The sequence below is a fragment of the Lethenteron reissneri genome, chromosome 55, assembly GCF_015708825.2.
Source record: "Lethenteron reissneri isolate LAM-NWPU_2019-01 chromosome 55, ASM1570882v1, whole genome shotgun sequence".
In the NCBI taxonomy this organism is placed as follows: domain Eukaryota; kingdom Metazoa; phylum Chordata; class Hyperoartia; order Petromyzontiformes; family Petromyzontidae; genus Lethenteron; species Lethenteron reissneri.
Window position 1 is genome coordinate 9,622,952 of NC_083833.1, and position 7,556 is coordinate 9,630,507.

A 7,556-nucleotide genomic window follows, 5' to 3' on the forward strand; every position below is an offset into this window, starting at 1 on the left:
CCCCCCCCTCTCTCTCGCCCCCCCTCTCCCCTCCTTCACCCCCCCCCCCTCTCCCCCCCCTCTCCCCCCTCTCTCTCCCCCCCTCTCTCGCCCCCCCTCTCTCCCCCCCTCTTCTCCCACCCCCCCTCTCTCTCGCCCCTCCTCTCCCCCCCCTCTCCCCCCCTCTCCCCCCCTCTCTCTCTCCCCTCCCCCTCTCTCGCCCCCCCCTCTCTCCCACCCCCCCTCTCTATCTCCCCCCCTCTCTCGCCCCCTCTCGCCCCCCCTCTCCCCCCTCTCTCTCCCCCCCCCCCTCTCTCCCCCCCCTCTCTCCCCCCCCCTCTCTCCCCCCCTCTCTCTCTCCCCTCTCTCGCCCCCCCCTCTCTCCCACCCCCCCCTCTCTATCTCCCCCCCCCTCTCTCCCCCCCTCTCTCGCCCCCTCTCTCCCCCCCCCTCTCTCCCCCCCCTCTCCCCCCCTCTCTCCCCCCCTCTCTCCCCCCCCTCTCTCTCTCGCCCCCCCCCTCTCCCACCCTCCTCTCTCACTCTTCGTCCGCCGCTCATAAACAGCAAAGATTTGTGACGCTGCGCTGGCGGGGCCCTGGGGGGGTGAGAGGAGTGGGGGGGTGAGAGAGGGGGGGGAGAGAGGGGGGGGAGTGGGGGGAGAGGGGTGTGAGAGAGGGGGGGGGTGAGATAGTGGGGGGGGAGAGAGGGGGGGGGGGGGAAAGAGGGGGGGGGGAAGATGAGAGAGAGGGGGGGTGATAGGTGGGGGGGTGTTGCGTGCGACGGGGTCTGGGTGGGAGCCCCCGGCAAGGGCGAAGCGCCCGTCGCGACGTTCTGCGGTTTGCGCGTCAAAGCGGCCGGTGCCGTCTCGTCCTGCCCCGCCGCTGCTGCTGCCGCAGCCGCCGCCGCCGCCGCGTGCTCCACTCTCACCGACAGCGATCGGGTTACCGGCCCGGCGGCAAATGTCACGCGCGCTGCGTCAGAGGCCGCCGAGCGCAACGCCAGCCACGTCGCGAAGCATCGTCCGCGCGCGAGAGAGAGAGAGGAGAGAAACATGAAAAAAGAGGAGGCTTGTAGAGAATGTTGTTTTGACGTCCTTTTGAAAGATACCTGGGCACGCATCGCGTTACACGCGTCACACGGCTTGGGTTTCTTATCGGTTCGTCAGCGGACGAATGCTTCGGCTATGTACAGGCAGAGTGCTCACACGATATGAAGTGTCGGCTGCAGCATCACACCGCCGTCACACACACGCGCAGAGCCAAGGATCTAACCTAGCCCTCTCTCTCTCTCTTAATTATGGAGCTTTCGTGACTGCAGGAATTATTCTTTGGTTCTTTCGGTTAAGTCACGTGACTTAACCGAAAGAACCAAAGAATAACCCTCTCTCTCTCTCTCTGCGTCTGTCCCTCTTTGTGTCTGTCGCTTCTGTCGTGTCTCTCTGTCTCTCCCCACCTCTCTGTGTTCGTACATCTCTCCTCCGTGTCTCGCCTTCCTGTAGAACATAAATCGTTACCGATTTCTTCTTGGTTCTTTCGGTAAAGTCACGTAGAATGGAAATAAAAAAATAATAAAAATAAACATAATAACACAATACATTATATTATAATATTATTTTATTGTGTTTTATTTGTATTATTCTATTCTAATAAAATAATAAAATTAAAACATGACAAATTTATTTTATTTTATTATTATACTATTTTATTTATTTTTTATTTTTATTATTTTATTATTTCCCTTCTATGTGACTTTACCGAAAGAACCAAGAAGATGAATCCCTGCAGTCACGAAAGCTTTAAATCGAAATTTAACGTTAACGATGTCTCGAATGTCCTGGGTTGTCCACACTGCCAACTGCCCACCCCAATGTTTAAGCAAAGATCAATCACCTCCATCTCCCCAGCGTCTTGACACGCTTTCGGTATTTAGATGGCAATTACACATTGATTTTTATCATTGTTGCAGTGGAAATTGTTGGATGAAAGTGTGCAAGTTGCAGATCAGAGGAAGCATCACCAACTTTTTGCCGCTTCTTCACCCGTCGAGATGGGCTCTGCTTCTGCCACAAATGTGACCAGTCTATTCGAGGCAATCGGAATCTCCTGTAACCATAATGAGTGGCGCCTCTTCATTGACAGCTCATCCAGGAGCCTCAAAGCCGTGCTGCTCCATAATGGTAACAAGTACCCGTCTCTTCCCCTGGCTCACTCGGTGCACTTCAAAGAGAATTACAACAACATCAAGACCTTGCTGGATGCCTTGAAGTATGATGAGTATGGCTGGGAGGTCATCGGGGACTTCCAAATGCTATCTTTGCCTTTGGGACAGCAGGGACACCAAGGCGCACTACCACAGGCGGGACTGGCCACAGCGGACTGAGTTCTCTGTGGGGAGGAACAATGTCAAGTGGGAGCCACTGATGGACCCCTGGAAGGTGCTGATGCCACCACTGCACATCAAATGGGTCCTTATGAAAGAATGTGTCAGAGTTATTCTTGGTTCTTTCGGTAAGGTCACGTAGATAGAAAAAATAAATAAAAAATAATAAAATGCAGAAAATTATCAATAGAAAATAATAAAAGCAAAAAAAGCCCGCTTGTGTTACGATCGAAACGTCGTGGGTTTATTATTATTTTTTTTCTATCTCCGTCACTTTACCGAAAGAACCAAGAATATGAATTCCTGCAGTCACGAAAGTTTAAAGTCAAAAATGTAATTTGTCAGAGCTGTAGATAAGGAGTCGGCAGCCTTCAAGTAACTTCAAGACTTCTTCCCTAAGCTGTCTGAGGCGAAGGTCAAAGCCGGTGTCTTCATCGGACCACAGATAAAGAAGATCCTGGAGTGCAATGAATTCCCCAAGAAGCTCACTAGTAAGGAGAAAGCGGCTTGGAACAGCTTTGTCGCAGTGGTTTGTGGCTTAATCTAAGTTGCCTTGTGGTTGTTGTTGTTTGACTTGCATCCCACTGGGATCTCTGCACACAGCGTTGGTGTACGGTGCTTTTTCTGGAATATTTTGCTATTTTCCTGTATTTTCTGTTTGCGCTCAGTCACATAGTCACTTTAAGATGTTTTCTTGTCCATGTTTTTGTCTTTTGTTTGTTGCGGTTGCACCAGATTCAAGAGCCGAATGGCTCACGGGGCTGTACCACCAAATCAATGAAACTGAAACTGATGAGAGCGGTGGATGGGGGAGCAGCTGTGATAGGGAGCAGCCTCTCCTTGCGGACAAGCCGGCTACACGCCGCGTGTGTGTGTTGGTGCTATGAGACCTCCTTTACCAGTGGCAAAATATAGTAGTAGGTCTTTACCCTTTCAACTGGTACAAAACTGACACCTTTATACAAGGGATCAGGATCATGTTTGCTATAATCACAACACTAACAGTCGAAATGCAAACAAAAAGAAACAACTCTGATGATGATAATGATATGCACTTTCCTTGAAGTTGATTGGTCCACACCCGAGACAGCTTTTCTTAGAGCCTAGTCTCCATTGGTGTTGGACTAGATGACGCCAAAAGGCGTACAACTCAAAAACAGTGCACTATCAGAGTATTGAGAGCTCGGGGGAGGCATTTATGCTATGAGACCTCCTTTACCAATGGCAAAATATAGTAGCACGTTTTTACCCTTTCAACTGGTACAAAACTGACACCTTTATACAAGGCATCATGTTTGCAATAACCACAAACACAAGCAGTCAAAATTCAAACAAAAAGAAACAACTCTGATGATGATAATGATATGCACTGTCCTTGAAGTTGATTGGTCCACACCCGAGACAGCTTTTTTTCGAGCCTAGTCTCCATTGGTGTTGGACCAGATGTGTGTGTTGATGTTCACGAGGGCACGTTTACAAGACGCGTTTAGCGCGCTGCGCCATGAATAGTTGCATTTATGGCCACGGCTAAGGGGCCGTCCATAAATGACGTCACGCACCTAGGGGGGGGGGTCAGACATTTGTGACGACGTGTGACGAGGGGGGGGGGGGTGAGAAATGTGACGTCACATCAAAATGCGCAACTTTAAATAAATATAGACAACACGTTCTACTTAATTAAATAGACTTTTTTATACACGTTTACTCCTACAACATCAGAGTGCAGCGCCACATTAAATACGCACTACAATGACAATAGTTTAAAGCGATTTGAGGCATGTTCATTTTGAGGGGGGGGGGCAAAGCTTTGTGACGTCATATTTGAGAGAGGGGGGGGTCTGACTTTTTGTGACGCCGTGTGACGAAGAGGGGGGGGGGGGTCAAAAATCTTCCAAAATCGCGTGACGTCATTTATGGACGGCCCCAAACGCCGCCGGGGAGTGATGTCTGAACTCGTGTCTGGCCTCTCCCCTGACTCCCCCGAGGCTCCACGGGTCGCCCGGGACGGGGTGGACCCGTCAACACGGCGGAGGTGAAGCAGCGATGGAGGACGGAGCGAGGCTCACAACAACGAGCAGAGCGCCGGGCGGATAAAACACAGCGAGTTGGCAAAATGGTTGGGGGGTGGGGGGGGGCACAGCTGGTGCATCGGCCAGTCATCTCAGTCAGTCATCTCAGTCAGTCATCTCAGCCATCTCAGTCAGTCATCTCAATCAGTCATCTCAGTCAGTCATCTCAGTCATCTCAGTAATCTCAGTCATCTCAGTCAGTCATCTCAGTCAGTCATCTCAGTCAGTCATCTCAGTCAGTCATCTCAGTCATCTCAGTAATCTCAGTCATCTCAGTCAGTCATCTCAGTCAGTCATCTCAGTCAGTCATCTCAATCAGTCATCTCAGTCAGTCATCTCAGTCAGTCATCTCAGTCAGTCATCTCAGCCATCTCAGTCAGTCATCTCAGTCATCTCAGTAATCTCAGTCATCTCAATCTGTCATCTCAGTCAGTCATCTCAGTCAGTCATCTCAGTCATCTCAGCCATCTCAATCAGTCATCTCAGTCATCTCAATCTGTCATCTCAGTCAGTCATCTCAGTCATCTCAGCCATCTCAATCAGTAATCTCAGTCATCTCAATCAGTCATCTCATTCAGTCATCTCAGTCATCTCAGCCATCTCAATCAGTCATCTCAGTCATCTCAGCCATCTCAGTCAGTCATCTCAGTTATCTCAGTCAGTTATCTCAGTCATTCATCTCAGTCAGTCATCTCAGTCATCTCAGCCATCTCAATCAGTCATCTCAGTCATTCATCTCAGTCAGTCATCTAAATCATCTCAATCATCTCAATCATCTCAGTTATCTCAGTCATTTATCTCAGTCAGTCATCTAAATCATCGCAATCATCTCAGTCATCTCAGTCATCTCAGTCAACCCACGGCACTTGGGTCTGTTCCGCGACCTTCCTGCCAGAGGGGCAACTCGAAACGTCACGTGGCCTCAAGGTGCACCTCGTCTGGCTCAAACGTCACGTGGTCTCCAGGTGCACCTCCTCTGGCTCACACGTCACGTGGCCTCAAGGTGCACCTCGTCTGGCTCGAGCGTCACGTGGCCTCAAGGTGCACCTAGTCTGGCTCACACGTCACGTGGCCTCATGGTGCACCTAGTCTGGCTCAAGCATCACGTGGCCTCATGGTGCACCTCGTCTGGCTCACACGTCACGTGGCCTCATGGTGCACCTCGTCTGGCTCACACGTCACGTGGCCTCAAGGTGCACCTAGTCTGGCTCAAGCATCACGTGGCCTCATGGTGCACCTCGTCTGGCTCACACGTCACGTGGCCTCATGGTGCACCTAGTCTGGCTCACACGTCACGTGCCTCAAGGTGCACCTCGTCTGGCTCAAGCGTCACGTGGCCTCCAGGTGCACCTCGTCTGGCTCAAGCGCCGCGACGACGTCACCGCCGCTGCTCAGCGGCACGCGGTCGGGTTGAGGCTGGGGGGCGTGGGGCGTCTGACGCCAGGGGGTGTCGCCTCGCCACGCACCACGCGGGGGACGACGACCTCGACAGAGGAACGTCAAAACCCCCAACCCCCCCAACCCCCCCAACCCCCCCCAACCCCCCCAACCTCCCAACCCCCCCTCCCCCCCAACCCCCCAACCCCCTCCAACCCCCCCAACCCCCCCTCCCCCCCAACCCCCCCCAACCCCCCCTCCCCCCCAACCCCCCCAACCCCCCCTCCCCCCCAACCCCCCCAACCCCCCCTCCCCCCAACCCCCCTCCCCCTAACCCCCCAACCCCCCCCAACCCCCCCAACCCCCCCTCCCCCCCAACCCCCCCAACCCCCCCTCCCCCCCAACCCCCCCAACCCCCCCCCAACCCCCCCTCCCCCCCCAACCCCCCCCAACCCCCCCTCCCCCCCAACCCCCCCCAACCCCCCCTCCCCCCCAACCCCCCAACCCCCCCAACCCCCCAACCCCCCAACCCCCCCACCCCCCCTCCCCCCCAACCACCCCAACCCCCCCTCCCCCCCGGAGCGATCGGCGCTTGAAGATGCACGAGGCCACGCCCACTGCCACGAGGTCACGCCCACAAACACGAGGCCACGCCTACTGTGACGAAGCCACGCCCACTGCCACAAGGCCACGCCCACTATCACGAGGCCACGCCCACTGTGACGAGGCCACGCCCCTGTGACGAGACCACGCCCACTGTCACGAGGCCACGCCCACTGTGACGAGGCCACGCCCACTATTACGAGGCCACGCCTGCTGTGACGAGGCCACGCCCACTACCACGCCTACTGCCACGAGGCCACGCCTACTGTGACGAGGCCACGCCTACTAACACGCCTACTGCCACGAAGCCACGCCTACTGTGACGAGGCCACGCCCACTGCCACGCCTACTGCCACGAGGCCACGCCCCACCCGCCCGCCGCACGTGGGCTCCTCCCCCGGCCATCGCCTTTGTTTGCGGAAACGGCCGCGTGAGTTGAGGATCGACTCATTGAGTGGAGCGAGACGGAGCGGGAGGCTGCGCGTGAGAGTAGTGGTCCAGGGTGACGGGCGGGTGAGTGAGTGGCTGGCTGGGTGGGTGAGTGAATGGCTGGGTGAGTGAGTGGCTGGCTGGGTGAGTGAGTGGCTGGCTGAGTGGGTGAGTGGCTGGGTGAGTGAGTGGCTGGGTGGGTGAGTGGCTGGGTGAGTGGGTGAGTGGCTGGTTGGGTGGGTGAGTGGCTGGGTGAGTGAGTGAGTGGCTGGGTGAGTGAGTGGCTGGGTGGGTGAGTGAGTGAATGAGTGGCTGAGTGAATGAGTGGCTGGCTGGGTGAGTGAGTGGCTGGCTGGGTGGGTGAGTGGCTGGGTGAGTGAGTGGCTGGGTGAGTGAGTGAGTGGCTGGGTGGGTGAGTGAGTGAATGAGTGGCTGAGTGAATGAGTGGCTGGCTGGGTGAGTGAGTGGCTGGCTGGGTGGGTGAGTGGCTGGGTGAGTGAGTGGCTGGGTGAGTGAGTGGCTGGGTGGGTGAGTGGCTGGGTGGGTGAGTGGCAGTGTGAGTGAGTGAGTGGCTGGGTGAGTAAGTGACTGGGTGTGAGTGAGTGGCTGGGTGAGTGGGTGAGTGGCTGGTTGGGTGAGTGGCTGGGTGGGTAAGTGTCTGGGTCAGTGAGTGAGTGGCTGGGTGAGTGTCTGGGCGGGTGAGTGGCTGGGTGGGTGAGT

At 55.4% G+C, this 7,556-nt stretch overlaps 1 protein-coding gene across 1 annotated transcript in view; it reads right to left on the reverse strand.

The window, feature by feature from the left end:
• LOC133356795 (uncharacterized) overlaps positions 1–7,556 on the reverse strand; it is a 492,315-nt gene that overhangs the window by 180,517 nt on the left and 304,242 nt on the right. The gene's annotated exons all lie outside the window — the stretch shown is intronic.